Here is a 19,381-nt window from a genome sequence, read left to right as displayed (position 1 = left end):
GTGTAAGGTTACCTTCTGCATTATCTTTATTTTCTTACATTCTATTCCTCCACACCTTTTTTTTTCCTTTTTGTTCTTGGTTTGTCACTGTTTATTTTAACTTTCACTGAGAATAGTTTTTTTTCCTCATGCTTGTTGGTAACTGAATCAATTTAGAATATAATCTCCTGCTCCTAGTGAGAGGTCCTATGTGGATGCTATGTTTACTTATTCACTCTGACAAATCGTGGAGGCATCAAACAGTTGGTACCAAGAGGAACTCCATAAAACTGGATAAGGTAGTGGCTCTGAGTTGTATTCAGCAGTGGGCAGAAATCACAGGCTGAAATGTCTCCTCCTGGCCCTTGCCTTGTTCTCCAGAGGCAACTTGTAGAGACAAATAAAAATTATGAAACATCTTCTGAATCACAATTTAAGCCAAACATACTGAAGTAAATGAAAAAAATGAATTTCAATCAATTTGTACGTGTCATGCATATCTCTGGTACTTTCTTTAGCCAACTGGTTTACATCTACTGTCTTTTAAAAGTGAGATTCCTGAAACCTGCCAGCAGAGCACAAGAAGTTGTTTTGTGGGTGTGTACTAGTAATTTGGTGTGGTATCCAAAAATGAGACAAAAGACACTGAGATCTCAGCTGAATAGGTCAAACTCTACATGCTTTTGCCAAAAATATTTCCTGCATGAAGAGTTTCCTGTGTGAAGTTTTGGCACAGACCTCAAGGTTTAAATCAATATTCACATTAAGTAGAAGTATCTTTGTTTTTAGAAATACATTTAAAGGGTGGAATAAATAAAATTAATTAACACTTTGATTGTTGGAGGTGTGGTCCAAAAGCATCAAACTGTTCAAGCAACTTCAAAGCTAGAAGCTAAGTTCCATGGTGGAACTTTAAATGCTATGAGGTGCCTAATTCCCATCAAAACTTTAAGATGTGTAGCCTTTCTCATTTAAAAGAAGCAATAACATAGCATCTAACAGAGTGTATTGAGTTATATGGTCCCTCATTTCATGTTTGAGCCAATCTGTGTACACAGAGAATGAGTCTTTATTGGAATATTGCTATTTTAGGATCCACCTTTGAGCTTGCTGTTCTCAGTCATATTTGTACTCAATTCTAGGCTGTTCCTCAGTCTATTCCTAAAACAAGGAGAAAAAAATCCACTCAGTAAGAAGAAATCAAAGACTGTTGTTAAGGTACCTGCTTGGATATTTTGCTTATGGAGAGTGAGCTCTGTACTTTCAATTCTGCATTGTGCATGGGTTTCACTAACAGCACAATGTCATTTTTTTCAGCTTTAGTGGTTGGGTAGATTCTGACACACCAGGAAAATGTATCTGTTTCAATTTGGTATTTAACAAGGTGCACAGATGGTGTTAAAAAGCAGGTAGAAGTGGTTAATCACCTGTGAATTTTAGGCATTTTTCTGCTGTCCATAGAGGACTTGAGAAGTGTGTTTACTGCATGGGTTTCTCCACCATGATTTGCATTTTCATGGCTGTTTTCAATCAATCACCCCAGAGTGGTTTGCAAGTCTCTTCATTCCAAGGCAGTGAAGAGCTGCCCATGCCCACATTTGTAGCACAACAAATGATTTGGGACATGAATTGTGTGGTACTCAGCATTCGTGTTCAGGCAAATCCAGACCTCATCGCACCCTGAATTGTTTCATTTTACTGACACCATCTGTTTCTTGAGCCTCAACCAATTTGTATTCCATTTCAAAAGTTGTCCCCTATGCTCTGCTTTCTGACCTTGTAAATTGATCTCCTGTACAGTCTGTAACAAATACTTTCCTGAAATCTGGATGAATTATGCCAACAATTTCATCTTTATCAATTCAGCAGTGCTTTGAAATGACCCTAATACATTTGTCATACATGATCTTCTTTTAGCAGAACCAGGCAGCTTTCCCTTTACTAAATCACATTCCTAAATGAATTGTAATCTGCCTTATAAATGTTTCCATTATCTTGCTCACTACTACAGTCAGTCTTACAAGTCTGTATTTCATTGGGTCTTCCCAGTGTCTCTTTTTGACAGCTACTGAAGACACTAAACTATGAAATGCCTTTCAGGTAAATATTAAGTGCTCCTTAAAAGAAGAAGAAAAGAATTAAAACCTAGTAAGATGTACTCCTGGTGTTCAATAGTAGTTTTAGAGATTCAATTAAATGAATGGAGAATAAAAGAGGATTTCTTTATTGCTGGCAGTTAGTGGCAGTGATGGATCATGGCATAGACATTCTCAGTATGGCCAAACAATTTCAGTGTATAGAATTTTATATAGCTACAGCTAAAATTCAATGAACTGATTCAGAAGGTTCAGGATAAACTATAACAATAAGTTAAACCCTTAAATCGATTTGGTATTTTAAAAAGATAGAGAGCAGGAGATGTCATCTTCCTTCACAGATCTAACTTTAACTGGAACTGTAAATTCAGCAGAGTATTGGTGGATAAGAGTATATAATGTGTGATTTAAGACCCATCCTGGAAATCAGTGAGGATTTGAGTACACCAACTCTAAAACATTATCAGGGCATTATAAGGGTCCATCCAGAAAGTTAGGAAGTTTGTGGTTTTTTTTAAGAATAAAGATAAATTTCATATCTTAAAGAGGATATTTTTGAAGAGTGCCAGGCAAGATGAGAAAAGAAAATGACTGTGAAAGAAGAAGCAGAGTAGCAGAGGCATAGATAACCACTCATCCTACTATCCTCTCCAGATACGAGCTGAGGATGATTTCTATCAATGACTTCCAAATATAACATTATTCAGCTCTCATTATGTTGTCAATCTAATTTGAATGTAAGTTATTCAGAGCACATGGCTGTTTTGCCTTTGTGTTTGTCTGTAAAGCGCTGCTCCCCCAAGCCAGGAAAAAAGACAATTCTCGGATTAGAGGAGATAACGTCCCCATTGAAAGTCCTGTGTACAAATGCTTGTTTTCTAATCACCTTTTTGAAACCTAACCCTGCTGCACTATACTGAGAAATTCTTCTTCAAAGTAAGAAGAATTGCAGCTTATTTTTTACTAACCCTGGAACAGCCTCTATGCTTTATGAGCAGTGGGAGAAACTCCTGCCAATTTACATTAGATTGGAGGCAAAAAAACACCTGAATCCCAAGGTTTGGCTTTGGTGATGACCTGAAGTTCACAGAACTCTCAATATTGAACAACCTTCATGACTGAGATGAAATCCTGAATTCTCACTGAAGTGAAATAGAGCTTCTTGTTGACCTTAGGAAAGCCAAGGTTTCAATTCTTCTTTTTGAGACAGGAGTTTTTAAAGTTTTTGCATTCTGTGGCATGGTTACATAGAATTGAGTGCTATAGAGATAGTCCACAAGTAATACAGAAAATATTATCCCTAGATCTGCAAGATCTAAGAGAAAAGACAAAAAATATGACTTGTTATGTGCTGGCAAGTCCACCTTCCTTATCTTAACTCTAAATAAAAGCATAAGAGTTTAACTGAAGAACAATTAAAATCAGAGAACATGCTTTTTATTAGCCTACTGGGTAATTTTCTAGATTTCAGCTTCCCTTTCCCATCCTCTCCCTCTATACAATGAATCTACTCTAAATCTCCCTGGTTTTTGTTGCATTGTATTTTCTCCCCATCTTTGTATTTATTTTTCTTTCTGCTCTTTGACTCTAGATGGGCCCTTTTTGTATCTGACTTTATGTGTCTGCCTGCCTTTGAGCAGGGCCCGACTGAGGAACTAGTTCATAACTGTAAAACTCCAGACTGAACAGGCTTTCCCTGAATCCCCAGATTCACCACTGGCCAACCCATGCTTCCAATCTCACTCTCAAACAAGGACAGTGAGCACCACTGTCTCTTGTTTAAGTCTGACAGTTATTTTTGGGCATGAGCTACATGTGCAGCTGGATCAGAGGCCATTGCAGAGCACTTGTGAGGCACTACAGCACATCCTACATGAGCCTCCAGTAACACAAGCCAAGGATGTAGTCAGACCACAGGAGTCTACTGGCAGCAGACTGAGCCCCATGCTCACCAGGGTGTGTGTGACAAACATGGGTCTGTCAGGATGCTGTTGGACCATCACCTTCCCAGGAGAGATGCACAACAACTGGGTCTAGCAGTTCAATCCATGGCTCTCAAAGAGAATTCACTCTGCTCCCTGTGAGTGTGGGTCGGGCGTATGAGGCAGGACTTCAAAAAATGTCAACAAATGCCAGCACAAGAATTGACCAAACAGGATGAATATCCACCATAGAAAGCCAGGGATGTAAAAGGTATAGACTTGAGTTAAGCCAAGTGCATTCAACATCCATCTGAGAATACAATGGGAACCAGTATTTAAAGACAAATACTGGCTCCACCTAAACAGAAAAAAAATAACCAAAACACCAGCAAGGAAATAAAGGAAAATTAAAAGGCTAAAAAGAAAAGGAAGCTATTACTTGGGGGAAAGCCAGGGGGTGGTTCTTGCCTTCATACACCAGGATGAACATATTGGTGGCGTGTTATGCTCTGGCTGTGGGAGCTGGACTGCCCTCTTTTCACAGCAGCAAGAGGTGTGTTCAGGCACGTGATGCAAAGTGTGGCCAGTCCAAGCACATGGAGCAGGTCAGGCAGAGGTGCTGATGTGCAGCTGCAGAATGGCTCAGTGGGGAATGCCTGCTCTGCAAGCAGCACAAGGCATGAAGGACAGGCATGATGCAGAGGAACAGGGAGAATAATGGTGGTTTTAATCCTTTAGAGACTAAAACACAGCCAAGCAGAGGCTGACAGGTAAAAGAATCAGCCTCTTAACTTGCAAAGGATGCAGAAACAATCTGGACAACACCAATTGACCTGAAAGCACATTCCTGTGGCAGAGTCAAAGCACTAGGGCATTAGCTGCCAGCAAGCAAGTCTGAGTGCAGGCACTGAGCACCTCCCAGGAGAAAGCAGTACAGGAAAGCTGAGGAGAGGCAGATTCTCAGGGGAATGCTGGGCACAAAGGTACTCAGCTCCCAGCCCATGTGGAGTAGTCCTGGCATGGAAGAGCAAGCTGCACACTGTGCAAACTACACACAGAATCAAGGGTAGGGTTTTGTGAATTTTCAAGGGTCTGATTCATAATTTTTGGGCTCCAAGTGAGCAGCAGTAGTATTACCAGTTCTGTTAAACATTCCCTGCTCAAGGATCCATTCCACATATATCTTACTTTTTCTGGATTTTACAAAAACTAAGCATGGTAGAAAAAGATACAGGAGAAAGCAAATTATGAAAATTATGATAAAAAGATGGAAAAACTTCATGAAGCTGAGCAGTCCACAGGAAAGCATTTACCCTATGGCTTATCTACATAAAGGTAAAGAGCTGCCCTGTCCCATGCAGGCTGCACCTGAGATGTTCTCCCACAGACATCTTGTGGGCAGCAGGGCTGTGTTGGTGTGTGTGGCCTGGACCATGAGTACCACACCAGCAAGAGGCCATTTGGGAGTGAACTCCCCTATTGCATCTCCTGTTGGGTTCATGCCTGCCAGTACAGCTACCATTTGTCTTTTCTTTTTAAGGTAGTGATTTAAATCAGTTCCCAGGTTTTATACTGGCATAATGTTAGGGTGAGAGCAGTTAGTAACCAGTGGGGAAAAATACACTGCCACAATAAATAAATAAAAATGAGGTGTTCTGTTAGAGTATTGGGGCATTTCAAGCCTCAGGGGTTATTCATGTAAACGAATCTTGTGCTTATTCTGTCAGGGAACACAAATCAATAGCACATGAAAAAATAAGAACCAACAGTCTTAAAATCCCAGAAGAAAACAAACCACACAAATCAGATCCCATTATAGATTTCAGGACTATTCTCTTGATCAGAGAGAATTTTTCTTCCATAAATAAAGTTGTTAAATGTGACCCCACGTTACAGTGAGAGTTTTGAATTTACCTCCTAAAACATCTGAGGTGTTTGAAGCACTGTTTATCTTTCGGATCAAGCCCAGAAGGTCTGAAAATATGGTTTATTTGGACAGCATGTGAAGGTTTGATTGATCCCAGAGCTCTGTTGGCATAAAGCTTTATCGAAGTGTGCTTTCAGGAAAACACAGTTGACTGTCCAGTGCTATCACCACGAGCACCAGATTCCCCACAAAAACTAACAGCTTAGCTATGACTCTAAATAACTAGTATAGAATTTTTTTTAAATTCTATAAGAAGTGATTGCAGTAAAGAGAAATCAGTCTTGATTTCTCTTTACTTGATTTCTCTTTACACCATTGGCAATCCAAATATCTCATATTTCCCTGCTGCCCTGTCATCTGCTTACGAGAGTCACAGCATTGAGGGGTTTTCTGCCTCTTTGTCTCTGAATCCTGAGTTTCTACTAGCTCACATCTTCCAAGTGTTTCGAGGCAGATGAAAGCAAGATGTTGAAACAGAGGAAGACTTTCCCTTGGTCACTTGAACCTTGGATTTCAAGCGTTCAAGTGAAACACTTGAACAAGAGACCTTAATTACCCGAGACTAGTCTAAACTACCTTACTTGCTTCTAATAAGAATGGGTTACAATGTTTAGTTTGAATCAGAATATCCATGAAAAGCATGCTTTGCATCTCACAGGTATGTGTAGTTCCATAGCAGGGAAATGCAGATTCAGCCCCTATCTGCTCTAGCCATATTGGTACCCAGGTACCTTACCTTGCTTATCTGTGTTTAGAGGTCTTTTTTCAGCAAGAGAGCATCACTTTAGTCTTTCCACAGCTTTATGTTGTTTACAATCTTACTCAGACTGCTGTTGAAAGTGCTTTTTCTGTTTTTCCCAGTATGAAGTTACAACATGCTGTTACTGTTTACAGCAAATAGGCTGGCATGACTCTGCAAGCTGAGGAGAAACACACATGCAGTGGTATATTTGCTGTAATGCTTTCACAGAAACTTGAATATGTACTAATTTTTAATAGTTTTGCTATCAAAATAGCTCATTTTGTTAAGGAAAAGAAAAAAACCTCAAAATTATTTGTGGAAAATGCTATGGAAATAAATAATTTGGAAATGTTACCTGCTGCCAATAATTTCTTAAGAACTGGCCCAATTTTAGTGAGCTCTCAGAGGAACATAATACTACCTAGTCTGTTTGGAGGTAGTATATACTTTCCAGGAAAAAAAAAAAAAAGAAAGGAAAAAGCACTAAAAATTAGTGCAAGGAGAAAATATAATTCTGATTAAATTACTTCCAATTTCACTTTTACCTGTAGAACTCGGTCTATCAGATTCCCTACAAAAGACGTGGTCTAACCTCTAGGGAGCTGCCACACTTATGACCCAGAGCAGGAGGCTGCTCTCTGAAGTTGTGAAATTGCTTCCAGGTATTTGAAGGCTATATGGTATTTTCTGTCCTGCCTTTAGTCCTCCAGCATAGTGTGTGCATTCATGTACATAAGCTAAAACATGTTGCTCCCTCTTGGTAATACAAAAAACCTTGTCAACTCATGCATCAAAAGCACTTTTGTGTCTATCATAAAATCAAAGAACTATAAAAACAAACTCAGGAGCTCATTTGGTCCAACACCTTACTCAAAGCATGGAGAATGTCAAAGTTAGGTCAGGATAACAAGACTTTGTGAAGTCTAGTTGTGAGTGTCCCCAAGGACGACAGAGATCCTACAACCTCCTTGGGCAACACAGTGTTTCACCACAGTGAATGAATTTATTTCCTTCTCTCTGATGATAGAAGAAAGTGATGACCCAATGGGGTCCCTCCCAAACTTACCTGTTCTGTGATTCTATCTAACCAGAATGTCCATTACAGCAATTTGTGCCTATTGCCACTTGTTCTTTTGTTGTGTAATACTTAACCAGAAGAAAAATTGTACTCTGTTCCATCTAACTCTACACAGACCTACCCATATTACAAGACAGGGAGAATGAAGATATTTTCTGGCCATTAGAGCTTCTTTTTGCAGGCTGCCTTAAATTAAATTACACTGTCAATTCTCCATCACCAAAAATAATGGCTGAATTCAGTGGTTGTTATTGATGCATCACACTGGTGTTCAGATACAGGATTTCCCATGCCACAAGGCTGCCTTTATGAGGATTAACAAGTCTTCATCTCTGTGGTAGAAACACACTGGATTTTTCACATTTATGAGAAATATGAGGAACTAGTGATATTCACTCTCTTTTACTTTTTCCTTAAAACATATGTGGCAAACGTGTAACCACTGAAATAGCTGGTTAACTGTTATAAATGCATTTATATTATTACATATAGGTAGAGTGTGTGGACAGGAGATTACTGTACAACCTTAGTTTAGACTGGCTTGCTTAATTTTTGTACTACTGAGTTACAAAGAGAGTCTGAATTATAATATTTTCTTTAAAAATTAACAATTTCATTAATCATAATTATTTTTCATACCCATAGGAAAATAATAAATTAGATTAATACACTGATAATACTGGATGATTAGGAAATATGACAAAGGCTGCCCCAATTTCTTATCTCTTCTGAGGTGTCTGCTTCTACCTAAGAGCAATGGAAGAGGTCAGGGCAGCCCACAGACTGCTTGGCTGGATGCTCAAGGGACATATTGGCATCCTGCTGATATTCCTCTCAGTCTAGCCCTAAGTGACTTGATCATGGACCTATGGACTTGGGGAAGAGTAGAAAATGCAACTCGGGTATTCAGCATCCTGTCCTGAGGCCTAATCATATGCCACAGTTGAAGAGCTCCAAGCATCTTTTTCAGCTCCAGTGCACCAGAAGTACTCATTCACTCTCTAGAGAGACTGAGGGGGTCATAGCAGTGCTAAAGAAAAAAAAATATTTAAAGGCAGAGACCAGAAGTATTGCTCCTTTTCCAGGTTGGTTGAAGTCACTAGTAATAGTCGTCCTTTTTTCTAGATCTGGAATTTTTATACAACTACAGTTGGAGAAGGGAGACTTTCAGAGCACTTGCTTTCAGAGTCTTGTTTTCCATAATGACAAGACTACATATGAAGTGCAACATTCTCAACTGAGCTCTAATTCAGACAGTGTTGACTGAGGTGAAAGAGCACAAATGTGGCAGCTGTGTAGATATTCACTTAAACATCACCCTGATTGGGAGTACACTGCAGTGCTGACGTGTTCAGACACCCTGCTGAAACTGAGGGCCCAAATCCTATTAATAGAGTGGTGCAATAGGGAGACAATCTTCTCCCCTGGCTCCTGTGTCATGAGGAATAGAAGGGAAGAGTTCAGCCCACTGGTGGGGATATGAACCCACCCTGCAAAGCAGCGAGGATAGACTTCAATCAGTGGTACCTCTGATCCAGTGACCACTTCAGTGAGCATTACACAAGATGTGATGTGGCCTTGCTTTTCTTCTCTTTGTTCCATTGAGCACATGTGCTGTAATTTCTTCAGCATCTATGGGAGCAAACCCAGAGCTGCTGCAATGCAGGGAGGAGGGCAGGAGTTGGGAAACCATGGAGTGAGGCATCCTGTTAGCTAGAAGGAGGGGCAGCGCTTAGGTCATGGACCTTGGCATGGTCATGGACCATGGCAGAGGCAGCTTGAGCATCACGAGGTCCCAGAGGGGAGGATGTAGCCCCTGCTTCATGGGTCATGAAGACCATGACAAATCACCAGTCCCTTGAGGACTCAGGCTTGCCAGCACTGCATAAGCATACCATTAGTGCCTTTAACTCTGAGTGTCATTTATGTGCTAGGGCTCTTTCATGCTTCCCTTTCCTGTTTGCAGAGGCTTGTTTAATTTTGCTAACGACTCTGAATGAAGATAAGGCCCGTGTGTGTAATAACAGACTAAAATTAAACTTCAAACAAATTATCTGTTAGGGTTTAGGAAAATCTTATCTGGGGAGGAATTAATCCTTGCAGCTTGTTTTGGGGCTTTAGCAGGCCACCAGGGATTTGAAAGAGAACAATTTTTCAGGCTGGAATATACACAGCAACTGGAACAATGTGCATAATTCTGTGGATATGATAAAAGAGAAAAAATCCCAAAAAGGCACATAAACATCTGAAGTTCTGCTCCCCAGCCAGCATGAACTGACTGCAAACTAAATGCAGCTGCTGTAGATCATCAACAGCCACTGTCAAAGCCCTGGTCTCTTTGTGACTGATGTCCCTGCTTCCTTTGTCACTGTGTATGAGGACAGTTCTGTGAGTCAGCTCTTATGCCCTAGTGCTCCCTGCTGCAGGGTTTGGAAAGCAGCCATTGCACCCTCCCAGGGACATCAGGTTGCTCTGAGAAGATGATGTTGCTCAGTCCAGCATATTAATCAAAAAACAGAGGGGGCAAGAAGTGCCTGTGGGGGTTACTTTGCTGAAAAAATGCTCACATGGCTCAGCCTGCTGTTGGGAATGGGATGAGAGGTTCCCATTCAAATGGGGTTGGCAGAGACTGGGAAAAGTCAGCCCTATTTGAATGCTACCACCCCATAAAGGCTTGAGGAATGTAGTCCCAGAAACAATTTTAGACTAACACTTTAATTTTGAACTTCACTATTTTCTGTCTGGCAGACAATAGGAAGACTTCTCAAAACATCTTCTTACCCTCATACCACAGATATACCTCAAATTTCCTTTTGCAAGGGGTTCTTGATAGAGGTCTTTCATCTTTTTCCATTCATTTTTTCTTTCTTTCATCTTAGCTGTCCAGTTGAAAAAAGAGGATGAAAGATCTGTAGGAAGAGGGAACAGAGAAAAGGAGCTTTAACAGTCAGGGGGAAATAAATGGGTGGTCTTTGGAAGCATAAACTAGGCCAATAGTGAGGAAAATCACAGGGGGGAATGTCCAAGGTATTTTTTGTTTTCTACAGCATATTTTTCCTGCAGTTCTGGGGGCATATATTATGCAGGGTTCAGAGTGAAAAGCCCTTTCACAACTGCACAGCAGTACTAGAAGAGGAACTGCTAGAAAACATTGTCTTAAATTTTCATTATCCTCAATCATGCATGTGGTGAGATGTAAGTCTTAGGTGGAAATATGCAGTGCCTGAACTCTGCAAAGGTTTCCATATGCTGTGAATTCCACTACTGTGGAATATTTGACTACATTGCCATGCTGTCAGATTGTTATGGTTCAGGGTACATAGAGCAACCAAATGAGTAATAGAATGGGCTAAACCTGCATCCTGAAATCCCAGAAGACTGAATGCACCCATTTGTCCAAAACATCTGACTGTATTCCCTGAAGCTGTTTACAAAGAGGAATATCTTGCCTGGCAGAAGGGAATGCAGTCAGAAGCTCAGAACACAGCAGGAAAGCATGAACAAATAAAGAGCAAAACATCCATTCCCCCTCTTTGATAGGTGGTTTAGATTCCTTCCCCTCCATGTAGACAACAGCTCTTTGGCCACTCTTCCTTCCCACCCACTCTTCCCTCCTCACAGGAGGAGCAATAGTCAATTTGCAGCAGTCCTTTGGTATTTGCAGGGCTGTTTCCCACCTGAAGAGCCCCAAGTCACTTCTTGACCTACCATAATTATGCAATTTATTTGGAAGTTGAACAGCTGAGACCTCCCTGAAGTCCAGCTCTGCTGTACTCCCCAGTGGTACACATCTGCATGGTTACTCCACCCTATCTCTAGGCCTGGGCTGCATCAAGAGAGGAGCAGAGATGGCTTAGCACAATGTGTGATCTGCCTGGTCAGAAACCACCTCCGTCTCCAAAACAGGGCTCCCTCCACTACCTGAGCTGCTCATGACCCTATCTTGCTTGTCATAAATCCCAGGTGTCAACAGAGGAATTGAGAAATAGGGAAGGAAAGATCTTTGAAATAATATCATTTCAAAGAGCCAGAAAGAGCAAAGAGGTCCTCCTCTTTGCTTCTGAAATTTCTGCCAAAGACCAATTTACAGTCACTGAAGCACAGTGGCACACCTGCATCGGTGTGCAGTGCAATGAAGATGCCCAGCCCCAAAAAACCATGTGCAGCATGGAGACCTGAGGATCTAACAGTCCAGAAGTGCTGTGTTGGTTCAATACTTTGCCTCAGCCATGAACCCCTGTCCAGTGGGCAAATTTCCCTGGTCTCCCATTCCTCTTGGTCCCCAGCAGTGTTGCAATCACACAGATCAAGCATGTTGCTCTTGGTGTTTGTCTCACCTACCTCACCATTGGCCTGGAAGAAAACCCACCACAGTGTGCACCAGCTGAAGTTGTTCTTTCATTTTGTTTCTTGAAAGATATTTAGCAACCTGTTAGTAATCAATACCTGCATGGTGTTGCTCAGTAGGCAGCCAAGCAGGATGAGGCAGAAATCCCTAGCAACAGGGAGTCCAGACTTTACCTGGGCACAGAGGTCTCTTCTGGGCAGTCTCTAGTCCATGCAAAAGGAATATGTAATCTTGGCCACATTTCAAATGTGTGTTGACCTGAAGAGTGAAGGACTAGAGACAAGAGGTTAAGTAGTTTGGTGTGCTGAACTCATGGTATAATAAACCAGCTCTTTTTTACCTTCAGTTTCCATCTCTAACACCCATACAGGTCTTGACAACAAATGTCATATGTTTTATTGTAATGGATATTACTTGCAAAAGGCAAATATGTTTCCAAATGATTGAATTTGCTACCATGAGAGACAATGTTAATAATTTGGGGTTAAATACAAAGAGACAAAAGAAAGCTCTCTTGTTAGAGTAAATACAATCTCACTGCTTTGCATTCACTTTTAGAGGGTTCATGAATATCTTTGTTTTCTGTAACCTTGCACATTATTGAAAAAGATCTTTCATTTGCTTCTACTCTTTGCAATTTCTTCAGATATTCTATTTCCTTGCATCTGCAGAAACTGAGCTGTTTTTTGTGTGCTTGACAAACCATCAACATCTGCATGTGAAAGATTTCAGAGAGAGAAGGAACAGTAAAAAACCAGAAGATGGAATCCTTTCCTAATAGTTTTTCCTTTGATTTTCAGACACTTGTGTAATAGGATGTATCCAACAGTGAATTTTTCTGAAAATATATTTAAACTGAGCAAGTTCAGATTTGATTTGTTGACACTAGAGAACAAACTCGCTGAAAGAAGTAGTCTGTCTTGCTCAGAAGCTACCTCAGACTGAAGCTGTATTTTGATTTGAGAGCACGAACAGAAATACAGAATTATGCAGGATTGATTGCTCATGGAGGTCAAGCCTGTAACTGGAGGGTTGCCTGTCACACTGGGGTGGCACATTTCAGTACCTACTCAAGATCATGCTGCAAAAAGCAGGGAGTGTGGAAAAGCACTGTGGTCATCTGAGCATCTGCTTTCCCACACAAAACGGTTTGTGGCTGTACTGTGCCTTTACTGTGCCTTGGTTTCTCAGTGACAATAGCCAGGTTTTACCAAGGAAGAGAAGGCCCAAATCCCATCCCTCAGGATTTGCATCAACTGGAACAATCTTCCTCCCAGTTAATCTTGCTGAATTGTTCAAGTAAATCAGGTGTTTCTGACAGAAATTTGCTTTGTACATAATAAGCTAGAGGAACAGTTGCCACCTGCTGGTGCCCCCTCCAGGTGGGAGGAGCTGCTCCCAAGGAGCTCCCTTTTCAATTTTCTCTTGCTTGGAAGAATTTTAATCCACTGCTTATAACATTCTGTCTTTTCCCTAAAGACCTGGGCACCCTCAGATGCTGCCTGTGTCAAATTATCTATTCTCTATTCCAAGTGTGGGCTCTGGAGAGCACCAGGACTGGGATCCAGACCCTGCCTCCCCTTGGGGGTGTGGAGGGTTGAGCTTTCCTATCACCCAAGCTGTTACAAATAATAGAGGGCCTGATAAGCATTCTCCTTAGCCCATGCATGGGGATGTCAACAACTGTCAACAACTCATGAGTTACCTCAGATAAAAGGGCTTGTGAATTTTTTTTTACAGTTGTTATGACTCTAGATAATTTCTACAGTGTTTACCTCAGTATCAGTGTTCATGGATAACTACAGAGAGTTGGTGTTCTTCAGCTTAAAGGGTAAATCCTGAGCTAGCTGTCAGTGTGGACAGGTGAAGGTGAAATACAGCAGGGTACCCATAGATGAGCCTGAGATGTTTTTAGTGAAGACAAACTTCATGCCTTGGGCTGCACTTGGGAGCAGAAGTGACTCACCCTCTTCTCTAAATTATACCACTATGTGGGGCATGCATCAGACTTCAGCAAGCTCCTCGTTATTCCAGAAGTTAGTGTGCTGTGCCAACTCATTACTTCCTAAATAGCTCCAGTGTCAGTGCTGAGTGTGACTTCACTGACTGCTGACATTCACTAAGGTCACTAAGCTCGGTCTATACTTAGGAACACTTTGGTGCTGCAAATGACATGGAATTGATTTAATCTATACAGTGCCTTGTCTCTGATGATCCTTCCAATCACAGGTCTGACCAACATGGACAGCAAAGGTAGAAGACAAAATTAATATTCAGCTCACTAACTAAAAACTAACAGAGAAGCATCTCAGTAAAGCAAACACTAAAGACAACACCCATAAGGATTTGAATAGCAGTTGAAAATGTGAACATTCCTGCATTTTTTCCTAAGGAATCTAGTGTGCCTCTACTGATGACTGCAGTAAATGTGCAGCATTTCTCACTGCAGAGAGCTCTTCTTGATTAGCACAGCTCTCTCTACAGTTCACATATTGCAAATGGATCCTTCCCTCTCAGTGCTCACTGAACTGGATCTCCCTGAAAAGGCCCAGTGCCTATGGCCACATGACAGACATGTACAGCTCCACTTGGCAGCCTTGAGGCTTCAGCCTCTTCATAAACTCCCAAATTCAAAAGGTAATTCTCACCCCCCCTACCCCTACAGCTGTTAGCACATCAGCAAGTAACTGGTGCCAAGGCACAAGAAACTCTTTGTTCTCCTCTGCCCACCACACCAAAGGGTCATGATTGGCTCCAGCTGGCCCTCATTGATAGTCTATCAAAAATATCAAAAGACAAATCATCCTCAGCTGACCTGCAGATGTTGCTACCAGACACCCAACAACAATAAAGATAAATATCTCAGCTGTCATTTAAAGGGAAATGGCATATGGTTCTTCAAGTCTGATGATTCAGACATAATGATCTCCCAGCAATTATGAAGATAGAGGCAAAGAAAGAAAATTGAAAGAAGATAAACTGTCTATTTACCTTTCATTTTACCCCCAAATCTGTCTTCAACCATGTCTGAGAAAAGCAAAGGGACCAATCACTGTTTGTTACTAGCAAGGCAGCACAGGATTGGCAAGTGTGCCTGCACATATGTGCATTCTGTTTTAAGCCAAGGGTGCCAGAAAGGTATTAAAGTGCCAGTTTGTTCTGTATTTCACTTTATTCTCTTGGCTTAGGTCAGGTACATCCTTAATGCACATTGAAACAAGCCATGTGAGAGCCATGTGTCCCCTGCAATGCTGGCTCAGACACAACAGCTGCCTGCACCTCTGTAACTGCTCCATCATGTGGACTGGAATTCAGCACGGGTGTGAGCACAGCCCTCTTCACATAGTTGTCAGCCAGGATTTCTTTATCATTTTCCAGCTCAAAAAGCAGTGAATGTTATTGTTTGTTGGGGTTTTTTTAATTCTACCTGCACCCATATTCAGCCAGCAATATCCTCCAAGCTCATCCAGTCTGTTTTTGTGACAGAGAAGGAGAGCTGGCTGGGCTTTCACAGTTCCAGCTGTGTGGGGGTTTATAGGACAAGCTCCAAATAGTACAAATCATAAAAACTGGGTGGTAGATATTCCTCTGATAGAGGTGGCTGCTGTAAGTTTGTGGGGAGTAACTGCAGAACTCTGTAGTTACTCACTTCATTAAGTCTTAATTGTAACGATTGCAAGGTGCAACCCAAGCACCATAATCAGATCCTGAGGTGACAGAGGCACAGATAATTGTAATAAGCCTTCCTCTGAAATGAAAGGCCTGCAGTTTTCTCCCCAGATGCTAATGGCACAAAGCAGAGTCAGAAAATGCCGTCAGCAGGAACAGGAGAATGTGGGGATCCAAGGAGACCCCTGGGCTTCAGAGTTTGCAAACAAATAGTAGGCAGATGCCATTAACCAGGGTTGCTGATTTAACTTCTCTTTCCTCTGCCTATTTCTAGCTTGCTCTCAGAAACATCCCAAGTAAACCTACACCATCCTGTTCTCATTGTTTTCTGTAAAACTCTGGAAAAACTTTTTTCCATACTGGCAAGACCAAAAAGAAAGAAACAGAAGAGAGCGATTAATCCACATGCAGCTCTCTCTGTCCATGGGCCAGCCCAGGCTCCATCCACGTTGACCCTGCCAGCTTTAGGGGTGGTGAGTACTTTCTTGACCCCTTGGCCTTTCATTCATGGAACTAAAATAAAGAATTAACTCTCAGGGCACACCTGCAACTGGAGGATGAGTCAGCCCCAAGGGGCTGCTGAGTCAGAAGAACTGAAACTGCCACTGAAGTTGGAAAATGAGCATTCTTGTACAATCCAGTGCTAATGTCCAAGCAGGAAATAGAAATGAACTTTAGAATAGAAGTCAACAATTACCAATGAATAAAAATGGGAGGAATGCTACCAGAAGCCCTTCATTCTGGTGATGTCATGGTTCCCAAATGCCCTTCAGAAATGCAAATTGCCTACAATGTAATAAAAAGGGCATTTTCTAGAGTGTGCAGAGCTTGCATAGTTTAATTAAGCATAAACTAGGGTGACTCTTGAAAGGAAAATGATGTGGATTGCATTCTCTGAGTGACCTTGGAAGGCATTTATAACTTTCTCTACACTGCAATTAAGTAAACTCACACTTCATATGCTATCACTCCTATCCTTTATTTAGAAAGATATTTTTTATTCTCTCAGATTCCCTGATCTCACATTGATTTATCTCTGTGCTTAGAAAATGTGATTTGTTTCCCTCAAGGTAACTAAACATTTGTCTACAGCCTCACCATCTCTAGTTTTCTAATCTCTACTTCAATATTACTTATATTAAACTTCTGGCACCTGCTTTCCTTGCTTTCCACCAAATTCTACCTAGTCTACTTCACTGACATGGCAAAAGTGGAATAAGGAGATGCCTGTAGAAATTTCTCATCCAATCTTTCCAAGACCAACCTAGTGGCCTTCTCCGATGGAGTGACTGTGTCAATGGACAAAGGAAGAACTATAGATGCCATCTCTCTGGATTTCTGTAAAGGCTTTGACATGGTTCCCCACTACAACCTTCTCTCTGAATTGGAGGGAGATGGATTTGATGAGAAGACTGTTTGGTGGATGAGAAATTGGTTATATGATCACATCCAGAGTGTTGTGGACAATGGGGTCAATGTCTGGCTGGAGATCAGTGAGAAGTGGTGTCCCTCAGGACAAGTGGGACAAGTACAGTTTAATATCTTCATTAATGACATAGGCAAAGCAATCGAGTGCACCCTCTGCAGATTTGCCAAGGACACCAAGCTGAGTGGTGCTGTTGACACAACTGAAGGACAGAATGTTATGCAGAGGGACCTGGACAAGCTCAAGATGCAGGCTAAAGGAAACCCCTTGAGGTTCAAGACCAAGTGCAAGGTGCTGTACCTGGGTCATGGCAATCCCCAGAATCAATACAGGCTGGGGGATGAAGGGATTGAGACCAGCCCTACAGAGAAGGACATGGGGTCACTGGAGGTTGAAAAGCTGGACAAGAACCAATAGTGTGTGCTTGAAGCCTAGAAAGCAAACTACATCCTGGGCTGCCAAAGTAATGTGGCCAGCAGGTTGAGCGAGGGCATTCTACATCTCCACTCTGCTCCAGTGAGACCCTTCCAGCTATGTGCTTCCCAGTATGGGAGGGACTATTGGAGCAAATCCAAAGGGGGGCTACAAAATGGTCAGAGGGTTGGAGCATGTCTCCTATGAAGACAATGAGAGAGTTGGTATTGCTCAGCCTGGAGAAGAGAAGGCTCTGGGGAGACCTCATTGTGTCCTTTCAGGACTTAAAGGAGGCCTATAAGAAAGATGGGGACAGGTTTTGGTAGGGCCTGTAGCAACAGGACACGGGGTAATGGTCTTAAACTAAAAGAGCATAAATTCAGAGTAGATGGAAGAAATTTTTTTAAGATAAGGGTGGTGTAACACTGGAGCAGGCTGCCCAGAGATGTGATGGATGCCCCGTCCTTGGAAACATTCAAGGTCAGGCTGGACAGGGCTCTGAGCAACTTGATGTAGTTGAAGATGTCCCTGCTAATGATGGGCGTGTTGGACTCCTCATCACACAATTCTGGGGCAAGAATAGCAATGGCTTATGGGGGAATAGGTACTGTGGGATAGATTAGGGGTTTGTGGTTGCTGTTTGAACTTCTTTCACAGTATCAGTCTCTTTTTTTGTGGGGGATCTAACATCATGCGGCCAGCTGGTTTTGTTGATTCCAAAGGTCAGGTTTGAAGCCCATTAGATCATCCAGCCTGCAGTTTCTCATAAAGGAGGCTGACTATATGGGGAATGCAAGAGTTATCAAGTGCCTGGCTTGCTAGGAAGTAAAAAAAGAAACCCAACCAGTGTTGACAGTTCAGCTCCATTGCTACTGAAATAGGGAGTGAACAAGAAATCTCAGTAATTCCTGGCTGTGAGCAGTGCTGCCAAGAGGGAGCAGTAGTAGCAGCTCATCTCTGTGGGCCAAGAGAGAGTGGGACTGAAGGGATGAGTGGGACTCTTACAGCTGTTCTTGCACATCTGCCTTCAGCTTGACCTTTCAGAAACACCCTGCCTTGTCTTCCCCTAGAAATTTGCAGAGGAGTGACCATCCTGCATTGCTCTTTAGGAATGCTTTTCTCTTGGTATCTTGCTATGACTTTCAAGGAGTAATAGATACTTTCCAAGGAAGATTTGAAGAATGTGGTAATGGGTGGAAAAAAAATGTTCACCTAGCAAGGGCAAAGAAGGCAGGGGAAGGTAGACAGGGAAACAGTGCTGATTTGCAGCTGATGTTTGTGCTATGATGGAGTTTCAGTGAACCACACCACAAGGGCTGCTGACTCATAAAAAGGTGGAATACCCAAAAGCAAAGCAATGATCCCAGCAATTGCATCCCATTATGGTATGTCAGACATGTCTTTGATTGCACAAGGCTATAATTAGTTACAGAGAGTTGTGCTCTTTCTGAAGAACAAAGAGGAAACAAAAGAATTACCCTCTGTCTTAGTGACTAGCAGGATCAATGGGCAACACTCAAGGATTGCTTTAAGTAAAGTGTATTCAATGCTGACAGATTTACTTTTTTTTCCATTTCAGAGTAAATGTCAATGATTCAGTAAAATTTAACAAATCTTAAGATTTTGTTTTGCCCAGAGCAAATATCTGAAAGTCTTGGAAGTAATTTTAGGGCTTGGTTCCTATTTACTCAGCATGTAAGAAATCCACTTAAGTATCTTAACTATTTTTTTTAAATTATCTTGAAAATTAAGATCTCTTTACTTTGTGGTAGGAAAGAAC

The sequence above is a fragment of the Molothrus ater genome, chromosome 4 (assembly GCF_012460135.2).
Source record: "Molothrus ater isolate BHLD 08-10-18 breed brown headed cowbird chromosome 4, BPBGC_Mater_1.1, whole genome shotgun sequence".
NCBI classification, from domain to species: Eukaryota; Metazoa; Chordata; class Aves; order Passeriformes; family Icteridae; genus Molothrus; species Molothrus ater.
Note: the sequence above shows the minus strand (reverse complement) of the source record.